This window comes from Pongo pygmaeus, chromosome 8 (genome assembly GCF_028885625.2).
Source record: "Pongo pygmaeus isolate AG05252 chromosome 8, NHGRI_mPonPyg2-v2.0_pri, whole genome shotgun sequence".
In the NCBI taxonomy this organism is placed as follows: Eukaryota; Metazoa; Chordata; class Mammalia; order Primates; family Hominidae; genus Pongo; species Pongo pygmaeus.
In genome coordinates this window covers 69,715,692-69,738,262 of record NC_072381.2, presented here as the reverse complement: position 1 = coordinate 69,738,262, position 22,571 = coordinate 69,715,692, and the positions used below count along the sequence as shown (strand labels likewise).

Sequence of the window (22,571 nt, the reverse complement as noted above, 5' to 3'; positions counted from 1 at the left end):
CAGCCTCTGAGTAGCTGGGACTACAGGCACATGCCACACACCTGGCCATTTTTTGAAGTGCTGGGGTTTCACTATGTTGCCCAGGGTGGTCTTGAACTGCTGAGCTCAAGTGATCTGCCTACCTCAGCCTCCCAAAGTGCTGGGATTATACGTGTGAGCCACCACTCTGGGCCTAATAAATACTTTTTAATGTACCTAAGAGCCATTAAAAAACTACAGGATGAAAAAATGAGCTATCAATAAGGAAAGTTTAAACACTGCTCCAAAGGAAATTAGAGCCAAGAAAGTATTGACTTGCACAAGGAAGAGGTCAGGGTGGGTAGAAGCAAAAGGACAGAGGAATAGTCTAGAAGAAAGCATTTGTGGAAAACCATTTTTTACTCTCCACCTCTCTCAAACATCTTTGATTTTAGGTTCTTTTTTTTTGAGACAGAGTTTCCCTCTGTCCCCCAGGCTGGCGTGCAGTGGTGAAATCTTCACTCACTGCAACCTCCACCTCCCGGTTCAAGCGATTCTCACCCCTCAGCCTCCCAAGCAGCTGGGACTACAGGTGCCCACCACCATGCCCAGCTAATTTTTGTATTTTTAGTAAGTTCATTTTTTATCTAAAACTAAGATACATTTCAACTTCAAACTCTGTTTTAGAGTTCAAACATTTTATCCTCAGTTTGTATACCTTGTAGCAACATCAGCAGTGACAGAATCTTAGTATATAACATAAAATTTCATTTTAGACCGGGTGCGGTGGCTCACGCCTGTAATCCCAGCACTTTGGGAGGCCGAAACAGGCAGATCACCTGAGGTCAGGAGCTCAACACCAGCCTAGCCAACATGGTGAAACCCTGTCTCTACTAAAAATACAAAAATTAGCCAGGCATGGTAGTGCGTGCCTGTAATCCCAGCTACTCGGGAGACTGAGGCAGGAGAATCACTTGAAGCACTGCACTCCAGCCTGGGCGACACTGCACTCCAGCCTGGGCGACAGAGCGAGACTCTGTCTCAAAAAAAAAAAAAAAAAAAATTCATTTTAAATGTTTCTGTTTAAACAATTCTTACTATAGGGTTAATCCAATAAGGTGCTGTTAACCAGTTAACCAATACAGTAATCCCTCAGTATCTGCAAGGGATAGGTTCCAGGACCCTCATAGACACCAAAATCCCAGATGCTCAAGTATCTTATGTAAAATGGTATAATATTTGCATTCAAACTATGCACATCCTGTCATATACTCTAAACCATCCCTAGATAACTTATAATACTTAATACAATGTAAATGCTATGTAAATAGTTATTATACATTGTATTTTTAATTTGTATAACTTTTCATTGTATTGTTTTTGAATTATTTTTTCAATTTTTTTTTTTTTTTTTTGAGACAGGGTATCGCTCTGTTGCCTGAGCTGGAGTGCAGTGGCATGGTCATAGCTCACTGCAGCCTCTCTCTTCCAGGCTCAAGCAGTTCTCCTGACTCAGTCTCCAAGTAGCTTGGACTACAGGTGCACACCACCACATCCAGCTAATTTTTATTTTTATTTTTAGTAGAGATGAAGTCTTGCTATGTTGCTTAAGCTAGTCTCGAACTCCTGAGCTCAAGCCACACTCCCACCTTAGCCTCCCAAAGTTCTGGAATTATGGTTGTGAGCCACCATGCCCAGCATCAAATATTTTTAATCCATGATTGGTTGAATCCATGAATAAAGAACCCATGGATAAAGGCCAGGCACTGTGGCTCACACCTGTAATCCCAGCACTTTGGTAGGCCGAGGCGGGTGGATCACCTCAGGTCAGGAGTTCAAGACCACCCTGACCAACATGGTGAAACCCCATCTCTACTAAAAATACAAAAATTCAGCCAGACATGGTGGTGCATGCCTGTAATCCCAGCTACTCGGGAGGCTGAGGCAGGAGAATCACTTCAACTCAGGAGATGGAGGTTGCAGGGAGCCAAGATCGTGCCACTGTACTCCAGCCTGGGCAACACAGCGAGACTCCATCTCAAAAAAAAAAAACCCATAGATATAAATAGCTGACTGTATTTGATTATTCACTTGGGATTTCCTAGACCTAAAGGCTCCTGGAATATTAATTAAATCTTAATCATCAAACCAAAATATGAAATCAGTTTGTTTGTTTGTTTGAGGTTTTTCTATGAAATGTGTGTGTTTTAAAGACAACAGGTGTAGTTGAAGACTATGGCACATGCCTATGTCTCTCTCTTCCATTATTTTCTCCAAAAACAATGCAAAAACCATAAGGGGAAAATAACACTGCATGAAAACCACAACCCTAGCATGTTTTGAAGACAGGATGCCTAAACTTCAAAATGATACTAAGCAGAAAGAGAAAAAGCACCAAATCTCAGGGCATGACCTCTCATGCTCCTCCCCTACACCTTTCACCTCAAGGCTCTTTGAGCAAAGGCAGTGAACAAAGGCAGACTGAGAAAAATGTCATGAATAAAGAAGAGAACTAGCAATAGAGCCTAAGGTTAATAGAAAAGTATCACAAGTAAAAGTAAGTCTACGTGAACTCTGAAAATACTTTTTATCAAAAGTGTCTGTAATCCCAGTGCCTTGGGAGACTGAGGAAGAGGATTGCTTGAGTCCAGGAGTATAAGACTAGCCAACACAGCAAGACCCCACAACTACAAAAAATAAAAAATTAGCCAGGCATGGTGGTGTGTGCCTGTAGTCCTAGCTACTCAGGAGGCTAAGGTGAGAGGATTTCTTGAGCCCAGGAGTTTGAGGTTACAGTGAGGAATCATGCCACTACACCCCAGCCTGGACAACAGAGTGGCAGCATGTCTCAAAAAAAAAAAATTGGCCAGGCGCAGTGGCTCAAACCTGTAATCACAGCACTTTGGAAGGCCAAAGCACACAGATCACTTGAAGCCAGGAGTTCGAGATCAGCCTGAGCAACATGGTGAAACCCTGTCTCTACTAAAAATATGACGACAACAACAACAACAAAATTAGCTGGGCATGGTGGTGCATGTCTGTAATCCTAGCTACCTTGGTGTCTGAGGCACAAGAATGGCTTGAGCCTGGGAGGCGGAGGTTGCAGTGAGCTGAGATCGCACCACTGCACTCCAGCCTGGGAGACAGAGTGAGACTCTATCATAAATAAATAAATAAAACAAATAAATAAATAAAATTTTAATTTAATAAAATACTATTTAAGCAAGGTCTCTAAGCCACTTCTTTGAGAGAAAAACACTTTTAAACTGAGGCTTCTCCTGTGTGATGGGTACAGCGTGGGTCAATAAACTTGTCTTTTTCTTGTTAATCTGATTTTTGTTTTGGAGAGTGACATGGTTTGGATTTATGTCTCCACCTAAATCTCACATTTAATTGTAATTGCCAGTGGTGGAGGAGTTGCCTCGTAGGAGGTGACTGGATCATGGGGGGCAGATTTTCCCCATGCTGTTCTGTGACAGTGAGTGAGTTCTCATGAGATCTGGCTGTTTAAAAGTGTGTAGTACTTCTCTCTCTCCTGCTCTGGCCATGTGAAGACGAGCCTGCTTCCCCTTTACCTTCTGCCATAATTGAAAGTTTCCTGAGAACTCCCCAGCCATGCTACCTGTACAGCCTGCAGAACCGTGAGTCAATTAAACCTCTTTTCTTCATAAATTACCCAGTCTGAGGTTGTTTTTTTTATATATAGCAGTGCAAGAATGGACTAATAGAGAGAGTGTCTCAACTAAGAATCTATGAGGGAAAGGAAAAAAACAACTTACATTTTCTCCCCAATTACACATACTTTAGCTCTAAAGCCAGTATCTTCTTTAATGAAGAAATACCAAAGGCATTTCCACTAAGAATAGGAACAATGCAAGTATGGCCACTATTTCCACCACTGTTCAACATAGTATAATAGGAATTGGTTAGTGTAGTTAGACAAGAAAACTCAATTAGACATAAGAATTGGTAAAGAGGAAATAAAACTATTTCTATTAGAAAATGATATGATAGTAAACCTGGAAAACACAGTTTCCCAAACCATGGCACTATTGGCATTTTGACGAGATAATGCTTGGCTGTGGGGGGGCTGTCCTGTGCATTGTAGGATGTTTAGCACCACCTCTGGCTTTCACATGCTAGATGCCAGCAGCACCATCTCCACCCAGTTATGACAACCAAAAATGTCTTTAGACATTAATAAGTTCCCCTTGGGGGAAAAATCAGTCCAGGTTGAGCCAATGCCTTAAAGAATTCATTGTAAAACTAATTCAAACAACAAAAAATCCCACTAAGGTGGCAAGTCATGAAATTAACGTAGAGAAATCAATAGCCTTCATGTATAAAAACAATAACCTGTTACAGGACATAATGGGCTGGGCACAGTGACTCACGCCTGTAATCCCAGCACTTTGGGAGGCCGAGGTGGGTGGATCACCTGAGGTCAGGAGTTTGAGACCATCCTGACCAACATGGTAAAACCCCGTCTCTACTAAACATACAAAAAATTAGCGGGGCGTGGTGGCAGGCGCCTGTAATCCCAGCTACTCAGGAGGCCAAGGCAGGAGAATTGCTTGAACCCAGGAGGCGGAGGTTGCAGTGGGCCGAGATTGCGTCACTGCACTCCAGCCTGGGCGACTGACTGAAACTCCGTCTCAGGGGAAAAAAAAAAGGACATAATGGTAGTGGAAATCTCAGTTACAATAATGGTAGTGGAAATCTCAGTTACAACAGCAACACATTAGACCAAATAGGAATAAACAATTCTAACTGAGGAAATGCTTCTTCTGAAGACTCAAATGGAGTCTACATTTTACTTAGACAAGGTAACTCAACATCATAAACCCTTTTTGCTAAGCAAATATATAGATTTAATGTAGTCTCATTAAAAATACCAATATGCTTTATTTGTTATGGAGTTAAACAAGTTTATACGAAAAACAAACATGGAAAAATAGCCAGAAAAATACTAAAGGAAAAAAAAAACCCTTAGAGAATGGGGGTGGGGAACAGCCCTATAAGACATTAAAACATATAATAAAACATATATAAGAATAGGGAACTATGGTATTTATGAATACAAAAATAGGTCAATGGAACTGAATGGAAAGACCAGAAACAGACTGAAATACATAAAGAAATTTGATAAATGATAAAACCATAGGAGCAAAGATAGATTTTTTTAATAACTAATATTTTTAAACGATCATTAGACTAAAAGCTAGTGCTTTTGTAATTTTGGTTTATTAACTCCATATTTTGTTTCCTACACAATTTAAAAGACTAATGCATTCCAAAAAATTATTAGTTTATCACACTGTATTTGGGTTTCAGGCTGCAATACACTATAATGCCTGTGAATAGCCCCTCATTCAAGCCTGTGCAACATAGTGAGATACTGTCGGAAAGAAAAAAAAAATCTATCAGGATATAAGTCTCTCCTTATCAGTAATTACTTTAAATATAAATGGATCAAGCTCTCCAATCAAAAGACATACTGGCAAAACAGATTTTTTTAAAAACATGACTTAACTACGTACTGTATACAACAGACTCACTTTAGATCCAAAGACACAAGGAAGCTGAACATAAAAAGATGGAAAAAGATATTCCATGCAAATGGTAACCAAAAGAGGGCAGGCGTGGCTATACTAATATCAAACAAATAGACTTTAAGTCAAAAAAGTTTACAAGAGACAAAAAAGCACATTATATATCAATAAAAGGTTCAAAGCAGCAAAAAGATATAATAATTATAAACATTTATACACTTAATGACAAGCCATCAAAATATGAAGCAAAACTGACAGAAATGAAGGTAGAAATAGACAGTTCTAGAATAATAGGTAGAGCCTGCAAACCTTGCTCTCGATAATGGATAGAACAACCACATAGAAGATAAGTAAGAAAACAGAAGACAGGTCGGGTGCGGTGGCTCACGCCTGTAATCCCAGCACTTTGGGAGGCTGAGGCGGGCGGATCACGAGGTCAGGAGTTCGAGACCAGCCTGGCCAGTGTGGTGAAACCCTGTCTCTACTAAAAATACAAAAAATTAGCCATGCATGGTGGCGTGTGCCTGTAATCCCAGCTACTCAGGAGGCTGAGGCAGGAGAATTGCTTGAACCCGGGAGGTGGAGGTTGCAGTGAGCTGAGATCACGCCACTGCACTCCAGCCTGGGAGACAGAGCAAGACACCGTCTCAAAAAATCAAAAAAATAAATAAATAAAAATAAATTAAAAAAAACACAGAAGACAAATAACACAGTAAACCAACCAGATACAACGGACACCTACTGAACACTCTACCCAACAACAGCAAACACATTCTTCTCGAGGGTACATAGAACATTTATCAGAATGAGCTAAAAGTGAGGCCACAAATTAAGTCTCAATAGATTTTGAAACATAGATTACTTATAAATTATCTTCTCTGACCACAACAGGATAAAGTTAGAAATCAGTAACAAAAGTAAAACTGGAAAATTCATAAATTTGTGAAAATTAACAATACACTCTTAACCAATGAATCAAAGAAGCAGTCACAAAAGAAATTAGAACATACTTAGAGATGAATGAAACAAAAACAAAACATGGGGGATGCAGCAACAGCAGTGCTAAGGGGGAAATTTAAAGGTACAAAATGAGTACATTAAAAGCACAAGAAAGATCGCAGCTGAACAACCTAACTTTACAACTCATGGAACTAGAAAAAGAAGAACAAACTAAATCTAAAGTTAGCATAAGGAAGATAATAATAATGATTAGAGCAAAAATGAATGAAAAAGAGAAAAAAATAGAGAAAAATCAATAAAACCAAAAGCTGGTTATTTGAAAAAAATCAAAAAAATCAACACACCTTTAGCTAGATGTACTAAGAAGGAAGAGAGAAGCCTTGGCTGACCAAAATCAGAAATGAAAGTGGGGATATTACTACAGATTTTACAGAAATAAAAGGGATTATAAGACAGTACTATGAACAACTGTATACCAACAAATTGGGAAACCTAGATGAGATGGACTAATTCCTAGAAAACACAGAAACTACGATGATTAAATCACCCCAAATTAGAATGAAAGGGTCTCTAATTAGTAGATTAAATCAGTAGTCAGAATTCTCCCAATAAAGGCCAGGTGCGGTGGCTCACGCTTGTAATCCCAGCACTTTGGGAGGTCAAGGCAGGCAGATCACTTGAGCACACCAGCCTGAGCAACATGGCTAAACCCCATCTCTACCAAAAATACAAACATTAGCCAGGTGTGGTGTGTGCGCCTGTAATCTCAGCTACTTGAGAGGCTGAGGCAGGAGGATTGCTTGAACCCAAGAGGCAGAGGTTGCAGTGAGCCAACATTCAACACTGGACTCCAGCCTGGGCGACAAAGTGAGGCCCTGTTTTTTTGTTTTTTTTTTTTGAGACAGAGTCTAGCTCTGTCATCCAGGCCAGAGTGCAGTGGCCCGATCTCGGCTCATTGCAACCTCCACCTCCCAGGTTCAAGCGATTCTCCTGCCTCAGCCTCCTGAGTAGCTGGGATTACAGGCACCTGCCATCGTGCCTGGCTAATTTTTGTATTTTTAGTGGAAATGGGGTTTCACATGTTGGTCAGGCTGGTCTCGAACTCCTGACCTCGTGCTCCGCCTGCCACAGCCTCCCAAAGTGCTGGGATTACAGGTGTGAGCCACCATGCCCGGCCTGAGACCCTGTTTCAAGGAAAAAAAAAAAAAAAAGAATTCTCCCAACAAAGAAAATTCCTGGTCCAGATGGTTTCACTGGTGAATTCTACTAAACATTTAAAGAAAAACTAACACTAATCCTACTAAGAACATTTCCACAAGATTGAAGAAGAGGAAACACTTCCTAACTCATTCTTTGAGGCCAACATTACACTAATATCAAAGCCAGACAAAGACACTACAAGAAAACTATAGACCAATATCCCTTATAAATACTGGTATAAAAATCCTAAACAAAATACTAGCAAACCAAATGCAGCAGCATAATAAAACACTTAGACACCATGACAAAGTGGGATTTATTCTTAGAATCCAAGGATGGTTCAACAGATGAAAACTAATTAACGCAATACACAACATTAACAGAATGAAGAAAAATCTACATGATCATCTCAATTGGTGCAGAAAGAGCATTTCCCAAAATTCCATACACTTTCTTTTCTTTCTTTTTTTTTTTTGAGATGGAGTTTCACTCTTGTTGCCCAGGCTGGAGAGCAATGGCACAATCTTGGCTCACTGCAACCTCTGCCTCCCGGGTTCAAGCGATTCTCCTGCCTCAGCCTCCCAAGTACCTGAAATTACAGACACCTGGCACCATGCCTGGCTAATTCCTTTTGTATTTTTAGTAGAGACAGGGTTTCACCATGTTGGCCAGGCTGGTCTTGAACTCCTGACCTCAGGTAATCTACCCACTTCGCCCTCCCAAAGTGCTGAGATTACAGGCATGAGACACCATGCCCACCCAATTCCACACTCTTTCATAATAAAAACACTTAACAAACTAGGAAGAGAAGGAAACTATCTCAAAATAAGCCATATATGGAAAACCCAGAGCACACATCGCACTCAATGATAAAAAACTGAAAGCTTTTCCTCTAAGATCAAGAACAAGGCAAGGATGTCTACTTTCACTGCTTTCATTCAACATAGTACTAAGTTCTAGCAAGACCAATTAGGGATGCAATAAAGAAACAAAAAGCGGCCAGGCATGGTGGCACACGCCTGTAATCCCAGCACTTTGGGAGGCTGAGGCAGGCGGATCACTTGAGGTCAGGAGTTCAAGACCAGCCTGGACAACATGGCAAAACCCTGGCTCTAATCGCTTGAACCTGGGAGATGGAGGTTGTAGTGAGCCAAGATCGTGCCACTGTACTTCAGTCTGGGCAACAGTCAGACTCTGTCTCAAAAAAAAAAAAAAAACCAAAAAGCATCCAAATTGGAAAGGAAGAAGTAAAATTATCTCTTCACAGACGACATGATCTTATATGTAGAAGATCCTAAAGATTGCACCAAAAAACTGTTAGAACTAATAAATGAATTCAGCAAGATGTTTTGCAGGATACAAAGTCAATATGCAAAACTGAACTGCATTTCTATACACTAGTAATAAACAATGGAAAAGGAAATTACAAAAACAATTCTGTTTACAATGGCACCAAAAATAATAAAATCTTTAGGTATTAACCAAGGAAGTAAAACACTTGTACAATGAAAACTACAAAACACTGTTGAAAGAAATTAAAGATATGAATAAGTAGAAACATACCCCAAGCTCGTGGATTGGAAGACTTAATACTGTTAAGATACAACACTAGTCAAAGTGATCTACAGATTCAATGCAATCCCATCAAAATCCCAATGACATTGTTTGAAGAAATAGAAAAACCCATGTTAAAATTCATATGGAATCTCAAGAGACTGAATAGTCAAAATAAGCTTGAAAAAGAGAAACAATAAGGGGATCTCACACTTCCTGATTTCAGAACTTATTACAAAGCTTGAGCAATCCAAAACAGTGTAGTACTAGCAGAAGGGCAAACATATAGACCAATGGAATAGAATAAAGTCCAGAAACAAGCCCTCACATACATGGTCACATGATTTCTGACAAGAGTGTCAAGATCATTCAATGAGGGAAAGGACAAATATAAGCATACTGAAGTATCAACAAGAAGATCCACATAAAAAGAAAGCACTATAAATGGTGCTGGACAAACTGGATATCTAGATGCAAAAGAGAAAGTTGAAACCTTACTTAACACCATATACAAAAATTAACTCAAAATAGATGAAAGGCCTAAATGTAACACCTAAAATCATAAAACTCCTAGAAAACCTAGATAGGGAAAAAGCTTCATGACACTAGATTTGGCAATGATTTCTTTGGATACGATTCCAAAGGCAAAGGCAACAAAAGAAAAAAATAGACAAATTAGACTTCACGAAAATTTAAAAATTTATGCATCAAAAGACACTGTCAACAGAGTAAAAAGATAGCCAGGCGTGGTGGCTCACATCTGCAATCCCAGCACTTTCAGGGACCGAGGTAGGAGGACTGCTTGAGGCCCAGAGTTCAAGTCCAGCCTGGTCAACATAGCAAGACCCTGTCTCTACAAAAAATGTTTAGAATGTTTTCTTTAATTAGCTGGACATGATGGTGCACCTGTAGTCCCAGCTACTGGGGAGACTGAGGAAGGAGGATCACTTGAGCCCAGGAGGTTGAGGCTGCAGTAAGCCAAGACTGTGCTACTGCATTCCAGCCTGGGTGACAAAGTGAGACCCTGTCTCAAAAAAAGTACAATTAAAAAAAAAAAAACAAAAACGATGAACCAGTGAAAAATGAGAAAACATCAAAAAGAAAATAGAATACAAGACTTAGGTATGATACATTTATATAAGCATATTCAAGTATCAACAAGAAGATCCATATAAATTTATGAACACTGTCCTTATAAAGAAACAAGCTGAAATTATGTATTTTTCCATGTGTAAATCCAAGAATAGAGACCTAGTGGGAGAAATGATCATGCCTGTCATAAGACCATACATCAGGCTGGGCGCGGTGGCTCACATCTGTAATCTTAGCATTTTGGGGAGGCCAAGGCAGGCAGATCACTTAAGGTTAGGAGTTTGAGACCAGCCTGGCCAAAATGGAGAAACCCCTTCTCTACTAAAAATACAAACATTAGCCGGGCAGGGTGGCACGTGCCCGAAGTCCCACCTACTCTGGAGACTGAACCAGGAGAATCATTTGAACTCAGGAGACGGAGGTTGCAGTGAGCCAAGATCGCATCACTGCACTCCAACCTGGGTGACAGAGACTCTGTCTCAAAAAAAAAAAAGAAAAGAAAAAGACTATATACATCAAAGATAAGAGCAGTATTTGGAGGAATAATGCCAAAATGATATGCAGAAATACAGGCAGAATCTGGAAAAATGGCTAACATAGCTATTTCATTCATGCCAATCTAAACCACTTCTTCCACACTTCTGACTACTTTCCTCACAAAAACAAAGCTCTTGGTCCTGCTAATTGTAGGCAATAACTTTTTGCTATCTTTAAGTAAACCTGTGAATTATGCCACAAAGGTCTGGACAAACTAAAGGAAGATATCTCAATTTCTAGAAAAGATTATCTTCTCACACACTACCACTGGTTAGCTCCCTTTCCCATAGAGGCTTTTTAAAAAATTTTGGATGAAAACATTCTAGGCCAGGTGCAGTGGCTCTCACCTATAATCCCAACACTTGGGGAGGCTGAGGAGGAAGGATCGCTTGAGCCCAGTTGTTCAAAACTAGTCTGGCACTTCTCAAAGGAAGACATTTATGCAGCCAAAAAACACATGAAAAAATGCTCACCATCACTGGCCATCAGAGAAATGCAAATCAAAACCACAATGAGATACCATCTCACACCAGTAAGAATGGCAATCATTAAAAAGTCAGGAAACAACAGGTGCTGGAGAGGATGTGGAGAAATAGGAACACTTTTACACTGTTGGTGGGACTGTAAACTTGTTCAACCCTTGTGGAAGTCAGTGTGGCGATTCCTCAGGGATCTAGAACTAGAAATTCCATTCGACCCAGCCATCCCATTACTGGGTATATACCCAAAGGACTATAAATCATGCTGCTATAAAGACACATGCACACATATGTTTATTGCGGCATTATTCACAATAGCAAAGACTTGGAACCAACCCAAATGTCCAACAATGATAGACTGGATTAAGAAAATGTGGCACATATACACCATGGAATACTATGCAGCCATAAAAAATGATGAGTTCACGTCCTTTGTAGGGACATGGATGAAATTGGAAATCATCATTCTCAGTAAACTATCGCAAGAACAAAAAACCAAACACCGCATATTCTCACTCATAGGTGGAAATTGAACAATGAGAACACATGGACACAGGAAGGGGAACATCACACTCTGGGGACTGTTGTGGGGTGGGGGGAGGGGGGAGGGATAGCATTGGGAGATATACCTAATGCTAGATGACGAGTTGGTGGGTGCAGCGCACCAGCAGGGCACATGTATACATATGTAACTTACCTGCACATTGCGCACATGTACCATAAAACCTAAAGTATAATAATAATAATAATAATAAAAGAAAAAAAAAAAAAACTAGTCTGGACAACACAGTGAGACTCTGTCTCCACAATAAAAACAATTTTTTTTCTTTTTTCTTTTTTTGAGACAGAGTCTTGCTCTGCTGCCCCGGCCAGAGTGCAGTAGCACAATCTCGGCTCACTGCAACCTCTGCTTCCCAGGTTCAAGTGATTTTCCCGCCTTAGCCTCCCAAGTAGCTGGGATTACAGGCGCCCACCACCATGCCCGGCTAATTTTTGTGTTTTTAGTGGAGATGGGGTTTCACTCCTGACCTCATGGTCTGCCCGCCTCAGCCTCCCAAAATGCTGGGATTACAGGCGTGAGCCACTGTGCCCAGCTGAAATATTCTTTAATTAGCCAGGCATGGTAGTACATACCTATAATCCCAGCTACTCAGGAGACTGAGACAGGAGGATTGCTTGAGCCCAGGAGATCAAGGCTACAGGGACTCCTGATCATGCCACTGTGCTCCAGCCTGAGTGACACAGAGACCCTGTCTCAAAAAGATTTTTTAAGTTCTAGAAATCCGCTGTAAGATGTGACTATACTTAACACTTCTGAACCATACACTTAAAAATGATTAAGACAATAAATTTAATGTTATATGTTTATCACAGTAAGAATTCAAAAACAAAAATCCAACACAGGGCCAGGCACAGTGGCTCACACCTGTAATCCCCAGCACTTTGGGAGGCCGAGGTGGGTGGACCAACTTGAGGTCAGGAGTTCGGGACCAGCCTGGCCAACATGGTGAAACCCTATCTCTACTAAAAATACAAAAATTAGCCAGGCACGGTGACGGGCACCTGTAATCCCAGCTACTCAGGAGGCTGAGGCAGGAGAATTGCTTGAACCCAGGAGGCAGAGGTTACAATGAGCCGAGATGGCGCCACTGCACTCCAGCCTGGGTGACAGAGCAAGACTCCGTCTCAAAAAAAAAAAAAAAAAAAAACAACACTGAGAACAAACAACAAAAAGAGTAAACCCTGATGTAAACTATGGACTTTAGTTAATAATAATGTTTCAATATTGGCTCATCAGTTTTAATAAATGTATCACACTAATGCAAGATAAAAATAGGGGAAATTGGGGGGCGAGATGAAGGTATATGTGGGAACTCTGTACTTTTTGCTCAGTTTTTTCTGTAAACCTAGAACTGCTCCCCCAAAAGTCTATTAATTTAAAAAATTTTTATTTCACACTGTATGGCATTTTCCATTTATAAACATCATTTACCCAGATTCTATCACAATGAATATACATATTTCATATTCCTTGAGGAATACTCAATTACACCCACAATTGCTCACACTATTCTCCAAAACAGTACGAAATAGGTAAAAATTCCCATAATCCTTCCTACTTGAAATCTTTCATCTGTTTCAGTATATGTCATCCCTATGTAGCTATGGTGGAGAGTCAACCGCAAAGCATGGCTACTGACATCTTGTAGCCTTTCTCAACAGGGGTTCCACGAGAGACTTAAGGCATTCTTGGGCTTACGCATCTAGAACGGTACTACAGGCTGAGTATCCCTCATCTGAAATGCTTGAGATCATAAGTGTTTTGGACTTTTAGTTTTGTTTTTTTTTTGCATTTTGGAATATATGTAAATACATAATGAGATATCTTAGGAATAGAACATGAAATGTGTATCATTAAATTTATTGTGTTAATCATTTTTAAGTGTATGGTTCAGAAGTGTACAGTCAGATAAAATTTCATGTCTAAACATGAAATTCATTTATGCTTCATATATACCTTATACATATAGCCTGAAGGTTATTTTATACAACATTTTTTGTAATTTTTGCATGAAACAAAGTTTGCGTACATTGTGCACAAAAGATATATTGCAGCTGAAGGAGGCTGGATTAGTCTCCTTTCTCTTGGGGCCACTGAATAAACTGTGTGTTGTGTGCCTGTGTTGTGACTGCAGCTAGTCACATGAGGTTAGGTGTGGCATTGTCCACTTGTAGCATCATGTCAGTGGTCAAAAAGTTTCAGATTTGGGAGCATTTCAGATTTCAAATTTTTGGATTAAGGATGCTCAATCTGTAGCTATGTACCAATCTGAGGAGAAATGTGAAAATAACCACTGAAATCATTCTCTGCATTCTGTGGTTCAGACATGAAACCCCAGTTGAGAATTACTATTAGAGATAGGAAAAACTAACCAGAACTAAAAGCATTAAAAGTAGCTAATACTATTAGTCATCACATCCCTATTTTGTGTAGAGAATAGAGGAATTAACAAAACAAAAATAACATATCACTGGGGTAAGAGAGGTAGAGGAGCTACTTAAACTTCATCTTTCAAAATATATTCTTTTTTTTTTTTTTGAGATGGGACCCTTGCTCTGTCGCCCAGGTTGGATTGCAGTGGCATGATCTTGGCTCACTGCAACCTCTGCCTACCGGATTCAAGCAATTCCCTTGCCTCAGCCTCCCAAGTAGCTGAGACTACAGGCACCCACCACCATGTCCGGCTGATTTTTGTATTTTTAGTAGAAACAGGGTTTTACCATGTTGGCCAGGCTGGTCTTGAACTCCTGACCTCAAGTGATCCACCCACCTCAGCCTTCCAAAGTGCTAGGATTACAGGTGTCAGCCACTGTGCCAGGCCTCAAAATATATTCTTAAACTGTCTCTGCTAACCCCTACAGATTAGCTCAATCAAATATATCCATAAAAAGAGAATAACCATTAATGTTTTCCTGAGATGCATATAATCACTTACAAGAGGAAATCCTGACAATGGTTATGTGAAAAGGTCAGGATTATTTTTACTAGATCCTAAATGAGGAATAACTCCAAAAAATGAAATATTAAAATAATACTACCTTAAAATTTATTCCTAAATATTAGGGTCTGGAAAAAACTATTTCAGAGCATTCTACCAGCCCCATGAAATGTAACCCTAATCCCTCCTTTTCTTTTCTCCTTACTCCTTTTCTTCCCTTTTTCTTTTTTTTCCTATTCATATCTTAAACCTGCAAAGTCATTCCAAGGCACTTTCAGCCTCGCTGATATTTCTCAAGACTAAAGAGAGCTATTAATACACCCTAAAATGTGAGTTTCCTGTTCCATCATCCATGGTCAGATTTCTCAGTCAGGACACAAAGGAAACACCAAATGCCTTATGTTTATCCTCATCTTTATCCCCAGGCAGAGCTTCTGTTTGGCAAGCCAATGTAGGTGGTAATCTAAATGCCTCGGTTCATCTTTCCATGGCTTGCAGCTCTCACCCTGGCCTTTGTGTTAACACAAAGCATTCCTAAACACCAAAAGAGAGAAGACAGCAATAATGTGTATAACAATGAAGCACAATGGACTTACAAGTCTTCAATTCAAATTATTAAATGCAGAATTTAAAAAGTATTAAATGCAAACATTTAAATACTAATATTTAAAATATTAAATGTGAATTCCTAGAAATAAACGATTGATAATTTTTACATCAGGCGCTGTTCTGAGTAGCAAGATGAAACCCTGAACCATGCAACTCCATCCCACCTGGAACATGAATCATCCCTTTACCCAGCATATCCATGCTCTACACACTACACACCTCTTAGAGTCACTTAGGAACCCTCTGGCTTATCAGATCAACTGTTCAGCATCACAGTGCTTATGTTATTTTACTTAATAAAGGCCCAAAGCCCAAGAGTAGTGATGCTAGCAATTCAGATTTGTTAAAGAGAAACAGTAAAGCTAGCATCACCCCAAACCTGCCTCCATCCTTCCCTCCCTTCTTTCTTCCTTCCTTCCTCTCTCTTTCTTACTTACATTGGCAACTTCTATTATGTACCACAATACCAATGTATGAAATTCATTCTCCAAGTTTATCACCCGCCTATGTACACAAACACACACTCTCAAACAAAGTGATAATGCCCTGGTAGACTTCATTAGACTTTATTAAAGTGCTTCTTTTAAGTGGAAAGATGAAAGTTTTTGACTTCATAAGAAAAGAAAAAGAATCATATGCCAAGCCTGCTAAGATCTACAATAAAATGAATCTTCTCCCTCTGGAATTGTGAGGAAAGAAAAAGAAACTCATGGCCAGGCATGGTGGCTCACGCCTGTAATCCCACCACTTTGGGAGGCTGAGGCCGGTGGATCACCTGAGGTCAGGAGTTCAAGACCAGTCTGGCCAACATGGCAAAACCCCGTCTCTACCAAAAATACAAAAATTAGCGGGGCATGATGGTGGGCGCCTGCAGTCCCAGCTACTCTGGGGGTTGAGGCAGGAGAACTGCTTGAATCCGGGATGGGGAGGTTGCAGTGGGCCAAGATTGTGCCATTGCACTCCAGCCTGGGTGACAAGAGTGAAACTCCATCTCAAAAAAAAAAAAAAAATCTACAATAAAAGTAAGTCTTCTTTCTGTGGAGTTGTGAGGAAAGAAAAATTTATGGCCAGGCACAATGCCTCACACCTGTAATCCCAGCACTTTGGGAGGCTGAGGTGAGTGGATCACCTGAGGTCGGGAGTTCGAGACCAGCCTGGCCAACAAGATGAAACCCCATCTCTACTGAAAATATAAAAATTAGCTGGGCATGGTGATGCACATCTGTAATCCCAGCTACTCGGGAGGCTGAGGCAGGAGAATTGCTTGAACCCAGGAGGCGGAGGTTGCAGTGAGCCAAGATCATGCCATTGCACTCCAGCTTGGGTGACAGAGACAGACTCTGTCTCAAAAAAAAAAAAAAAAGAAAAAGAAAAAGAAATTCATGCTGGTTTTGCTGTCACACCTTAAACTGCAAACGTTATGGCCACCATGCATGATAAGTGATTAGTTAAAATGTGAAAAGCATTAAATTTGTGAGTAGAAGACATAAACAGAAACATGTTTCCATTGACAGCAATCAGGTTCAGTACTATCCGTTGTTTCAGGCATCCACTGAGGGTCTTAGAACATATCCCCCCGTAGATAAGTGGGAACTACTGTAAACAGCATAATTTTATCTATTCAAGTTCAAAAACACACAAAACTAAATTATGTTTGGTGATAACAGATAATGATTATTACCAAAAGTCAGGATGGTAATTTATCTCCTCAGGGGAAGAAGAAGCTGTGATCAGGAAAGGGTACACAGGGGACTTCTGGTGTGAAGGAAATGTTCTTTTTGGACCTGGATGATAGGTATCTATAAAGTTCACTTTTATAATTATTCCTTAAGTGTACATACAGGCTGAGTGCAGTGGCTCAGACCTATAATCCCAACATTCTGAGAGGCCAGGTTGGGTACACTGCTTGAGCCCATGCGTTCAAGACCAGCCTGGGCAAAATAAGGAGCCCCTGTATCTACAAAAACTAAAAATAAATTAGCCAGGTGCAGTGGTGTGCGTTTGTGGTCTCTGCTACTCAAGAGGCTGAGGTGGGACGATCACTTGAGTCCAGGAGGTCAAGATTTCAGTGAAGCATGCTTGCGCCACTACTCTCCAGCCTAGGAGTCAGAGCAAATGAGACCCTGTCTTTAAAAAAAAAAAAAGGAAAAGAAAGAATTAATGAAAAAAGAAAGAAAAAAGTAAAAAGTGTATATATATATATATATGTTTCATGTAGTCTTCCCTCTGTATGTGTAGGAAAAGAAATTTATCTTTTCCCCATCTATCCCAGGTTCATGGCTGAGGACCCTACAACAAAAGACAGATTAACAACAAAAGAGCATATAAATTTATTTAACGTAATTTTTCTGTGATACAGGAGTCCTTATAAGGAAATGAGGAGCTGAAGAAACAAGAAAGCGTGTGTATTAATATGCTCAAATTTGATGAAGAGTGGACAGTTGTGGAGGAATATAATTGTATACAATACATAAAATATTTTAAATTGTTTTTTTCTTTTTTTTGTTTTGAGACAAGAGTCTTGCTCTGTCACCCAGGGTGGAGTGCAGTAGCATGATCTCAGCTCACTGCAACCTCCACCTCCCAGGTTCAAGCGATTCTTCTGCCTCAGCCTCCTGAGTAGATGGGACTACAGGAGAGTGCTACCATGCCTGGCTAATTTTTGTATTTTTGGTAGAGATGAGGTTTCACCATATTGGCCAGGCTGGTCTCGAACTCCTGACCTCACGATTAACCCACCTTGGCCTCCCAAAGTGCTGGGATTACAGGCGTGAGCCACCGTGCCTGGAGTAATATTTTAAATTTCTTTAATGACACACCAGCATACAAAAGCTGTTATTAAGATGAGTTAATCATACAACAGGCCAGGCACGGTGGCTCTCTCCCAAATCCTAGCAATTTGGGAGGCTGAGGTGGGTGGATCACTTCAGGTCAGGAGTTCAAGACCAGCCTGGCCAATATGGTGAAACCCTATCTCTACTAAAAATACAAAAATTAGCCGAGTGTGGTGGTGCACGCCTGTAATCCCAGCTACTCGGGAGGCTGAAGCAGAAGAATTGCTTGAACCCAGGATGGGGAGGTTGCAGTGAGACAACATCACACCACTGTACTCCAGCCTGGGCAACAAAGCGAGATTCTGTCTCAAAAAAAAAAAAAAAATCATACAACCGAATAAACCTAAATGGCCTATGTAAATATCTTCATTTATGATTTGCTAATCATGTCTGCTTAGGATACAATATGCTTTGTCTATAAAGCTTTAACCTAGGAATGTACAGGAAATAAAAGTTTCGACTAAGCCAAGCTCCTCAAAGACTGAGATTGACTCTAAGAGAAAATTTTAAAGAAATAAGGTAAATATAAAATAGTAATCAACAATAATATATTATAAATACCATTGAACATGCAGCATACCTTATGGACTTCCTTTTTTAAATAAGAGCTCTAAATCCTACTGTAATTTAGAAATAAAAATATGAAGACAGAATGAAAGAATCAATACTTAAGAATGCCAATTTGTGGCCGGGCGTGGTGGCTCACACCTGTAATCCCAGCACTTCGGGAGGCCGAGGCAGGTGGATCACGAGGTCAGGAGATTGAGACCATCCTGGCTAACGTGGTGAAACCCCGCTTCTGCTAAAAATACAAAAAATACAAAAAATTAGCCAAGCGTGGTGGCGGGTGCCTGTAGTCTCAGCTACTCGGGAGGCTGAGGCAGGAGAATGGCATGAACCCAGGAGTCAGAGCAAATGAGATCCTGTCTTGCAGTGAGCTGAGATCATGCCACTGACTCTGTTCCCAGCTGGGAACAGTGGCTCACGCCTGTAATCCCCAGCACTTTGGAAGGCCAAGGCGGATGATCACCTGAGGTCAGGAGTTCGAGACCAGCCTGGTCAACATGGCAAAACCCCATCTCTACTAAAAACACAAAAATTAGCCAGGCATGGTGTTGCACACCTGTAATCCCAGCTACTCGGGAGGCTGAAACACAAGAATAGCCTGAACCTGGGAGATGGAGGTTGCAGTGAGCTGAGATCACACCACTACAATCTAGCCTGGGCAACAGAGCAAGACTCTGTCTCAAAAAAAAAAAAAAAAATACATAAATAAATAAGTTTATTTTGCCAAAGTTAAGGATGCGGCCTGGACAATAAGTGCCCAAGGTAATCAGGGTACAGCTCACTTTTATACTTTTTAGGGAGACATAATACATCAGTCAATACCTGTAAGTCGGCCAGGCACGGTAGCTCACACCTATAATCCCAGCACTTTGGATGGATCACCTGAGGTCGGGAGTTCGAGACCAGCCTGACCAACATAGAGAAACCCCGTCTCTACCAAAAATACAAAACTAGCCGGGTGTGGTGGCACATGCCTGTAATTCCAACTACTTGGGAGGCTGAGGCAGAAGAATCACTTGAACCTGGGAGGCGGAGGTTGTGGTGAGCTGAGATCATGCCATTGCACTCCATTCTGGGCAACAAGAATGAAACTCTGTCTCAAAAACAAAACAAAACAAACAAACAAACAAAAAAACACCTGTAAGGTATACACTGGTTTGATCTGGAAAGGCAGGACAACTCAAAGCACGGGCTTCCAGGTTATAGGTAGATTTAAAATTTTTCTGATTGGCAATTGGTTGAAAGAGTTAAGTTCTGTGGCAGAAATTCAACACTCTGAGTTGATGACATGTTATAGTCTCATTTAACAGCAAATAACTAATTAGTAGTATGGGCCAATCTGTAAGGATTTTATACACACACACACACACACACACACACACACACACACACACACATCTGCTAAAGGAAGTCTCCTCCTATATACATAAAAATTCCATGGAACTTTTTTAGCATTCAAAGCAACAGACATCTTTATAGATACTCTTTTATAACAATCTCTCTATAGTTATATTCTCTCTAGAAACAAACCTAGGTTCATGGCTTGATAACAATATTAGGTATTTCACAGGATACTTTCCTGTCCTTTTTTTTTTTTTTTTTTTTGAGACGGAGTTTTGCTCTTATTGTCTAGGCTGCAGCGCAATGGTGTGATCTTGGCTCGCTGCAACCTCCCCCTCCTGGGTTCAAGCAATTCTCCTGCCTCAGCCTTCCAGGTAGCTGGGATTACAGGTATGCACCACCATGCCCGGCTAATTTTGTATTTTTAGTAGAGATGGGGTTTCTCCATGTTGGTCAGTCTGGTCTCAAACTCCCGACCTCAGGCAATCCGCCCACCTTGCCTCCCAAAGTGTTGGGATTACAGGCGTGAGCCAGCGTGCCCGGCCTTCTGCCTTTTTTTTTTTTTTTTTTAACCCTTACTCCAATTTCTAATTGCTCAAGTACTTTTTAAAAAGAATCTCCCTTTCTTACTTGAAGGTGTTGTCTTAAACTTTGGGACTTAAAGCAAAGTTAGAAGATCACAAATGAAAGTGCTACTGAACATATAGGTAAGTATGTATTGCTGTTGTTAGATTTTGTTTTGTTCTGTTTCAATAAGCTGAGGCTCAGAAAGTTGTGTCTTACTCTAGGTAACCTAGCTAATCATTTCTAGATACCAGATCATAACCAGCTTGACCTCTTATTGGCCATCAATTTTGCAGTCAATCAGAAGTGTGTTTTATTCCTGACATGGCAACTCTGAGCTTCCATAAACAGATGAAAACACTATCACAAATGACCATAATGAGAATTAAATGCAATAATACTTGCAAAATGCTGAGTACAATGCCTAACATGCAGCAAATTATGAATAAATACTTGTTTTGAGAAGTTTGGCAGGACTGGTTTCATAAGATACAGATCACAAAGACCCCACTAATAAAACAGGGTGCAGTAAAGAAGCCAGCCAAACCACACCAAAACCAAGATGACAACGAAAACAACCTACCGTCATCCTCACTGCTTATTATACGCTAATTATAATGCATTAGCATGCTAAAAGGAACTCCCACCAGGGCCAGGACATTTAAGAGTGCCATAACAATGTCTGGAAGTTACCCTATATGGTCAGAAATGCGGAAGAACTCTCAATTCCAGGAATTTCCCACCCAGTTCCCTAGAAAACTCATAAATAATCCACTCCATATTTAGCATATAATCAAGAAATAATCATGAATAAAGCCAGCCAGCAGCCCATGAGGGCTGCTCTGCCTATGAAGTAGTCACCCATTTATCCCTTTACTTTCTTAATAAACTTGCTCACTTTACTCTATGCTTGCTCTTGAATTCTTTCTTGGGCAAAGCCAAGAATCCACATGGCCTCCTGGGTTGAATCCCAACTGTGGGGTTTGCCCTGTGATAGTCTGAAAGGTAATATAAGAGAATGCTGCTGATGGTGATAATAATTTAAATTATTTACCTAACAGTTACACTGCAGTAGATATGAGTAGTTTAGAGATGATTTAAAGTATACAGGAGGATGTGCATAGGTTATATGCAAATAGTACACAATTTTATCTAAATGACTTGAGCATCTGTGGATTTTGGTATCCAAGAGGGTCCTGGAACCAATCCTCACAGATATCATGGAACTACTGTATAATTTAAGTAATATAATTTTCACTGGCTGGGCGTGGTGACTCACGCCTATAATCCCAGAACTTTAGGAGGCCAAGGTGGGTGGATCACCTGAGGTCAGGAGTTCAAGACCAGCCTGGTCAACATGGTGAAACCCTATCTCTACTAAAAATAAAAAAATTAGCTGGGTGTGGTGGCATATGCCTGTAGTCCCAGCTACTCAGGAGGCTGAGGCAGGAGAATCACTTGAACCTGGGAGGCGGAGGTTGCAGTGAGCCAAGATTGTGCCACTGCACTCCAGCCTAGACAACGGAGTGAGACTCCATCTCAAAAATAAATAAATAAATAAATTTCACTAAAATGTTACATAACTATGTAAACCTAAATATCTTCCCTTCAATGCAAACATTTTATTAAAATTAAAAAGTAAGGCTGGGCACGGTGGCTCATGCCTGTAATCCCAGCACTCTGGGAGGCTGAGGTGGGTGGATCACCTGAGGTCAGGAGTTCGAGACCAGCCTGGCCAACACAGTGAAACCTCGTCTCTACTGAAAATACAAAAAAATTAGCCAGGCGTGGTGGTAGACGTCTGTAATTCCAGCTACTCGGGAA

At 40.5% G+C, this 22,571-nt stretch overlaps 1 protein-coding gene across 3 annotated transcripts in view; it reads right to left on the bottom strand.

Moving 5' to 3' along the window:
* The window catches only part of MICU1 (mitochondrial calcium uptake 1), a 257,449-nt gene that overhangs the window by 211,844 nt on the left and 23,034 nt on the right, over positions 1-22,571 (bottom strand). Inside the window, exon 2 of one of the 3 annotated variants that reach the window (XM_063670501.1) lies at positions 18,984-19,077. The exons of the other annotated variants lie outside the window; for them this stretch is intronic. The gene's annotated coding sequence lies outside the window, so the exon portion shown is untranslated. The remainder of the gene's footprint in view (positions 1-18,983; positions 19,078-22,571) is intronic. 3 annotated transcript variants of the gene reach the window in all.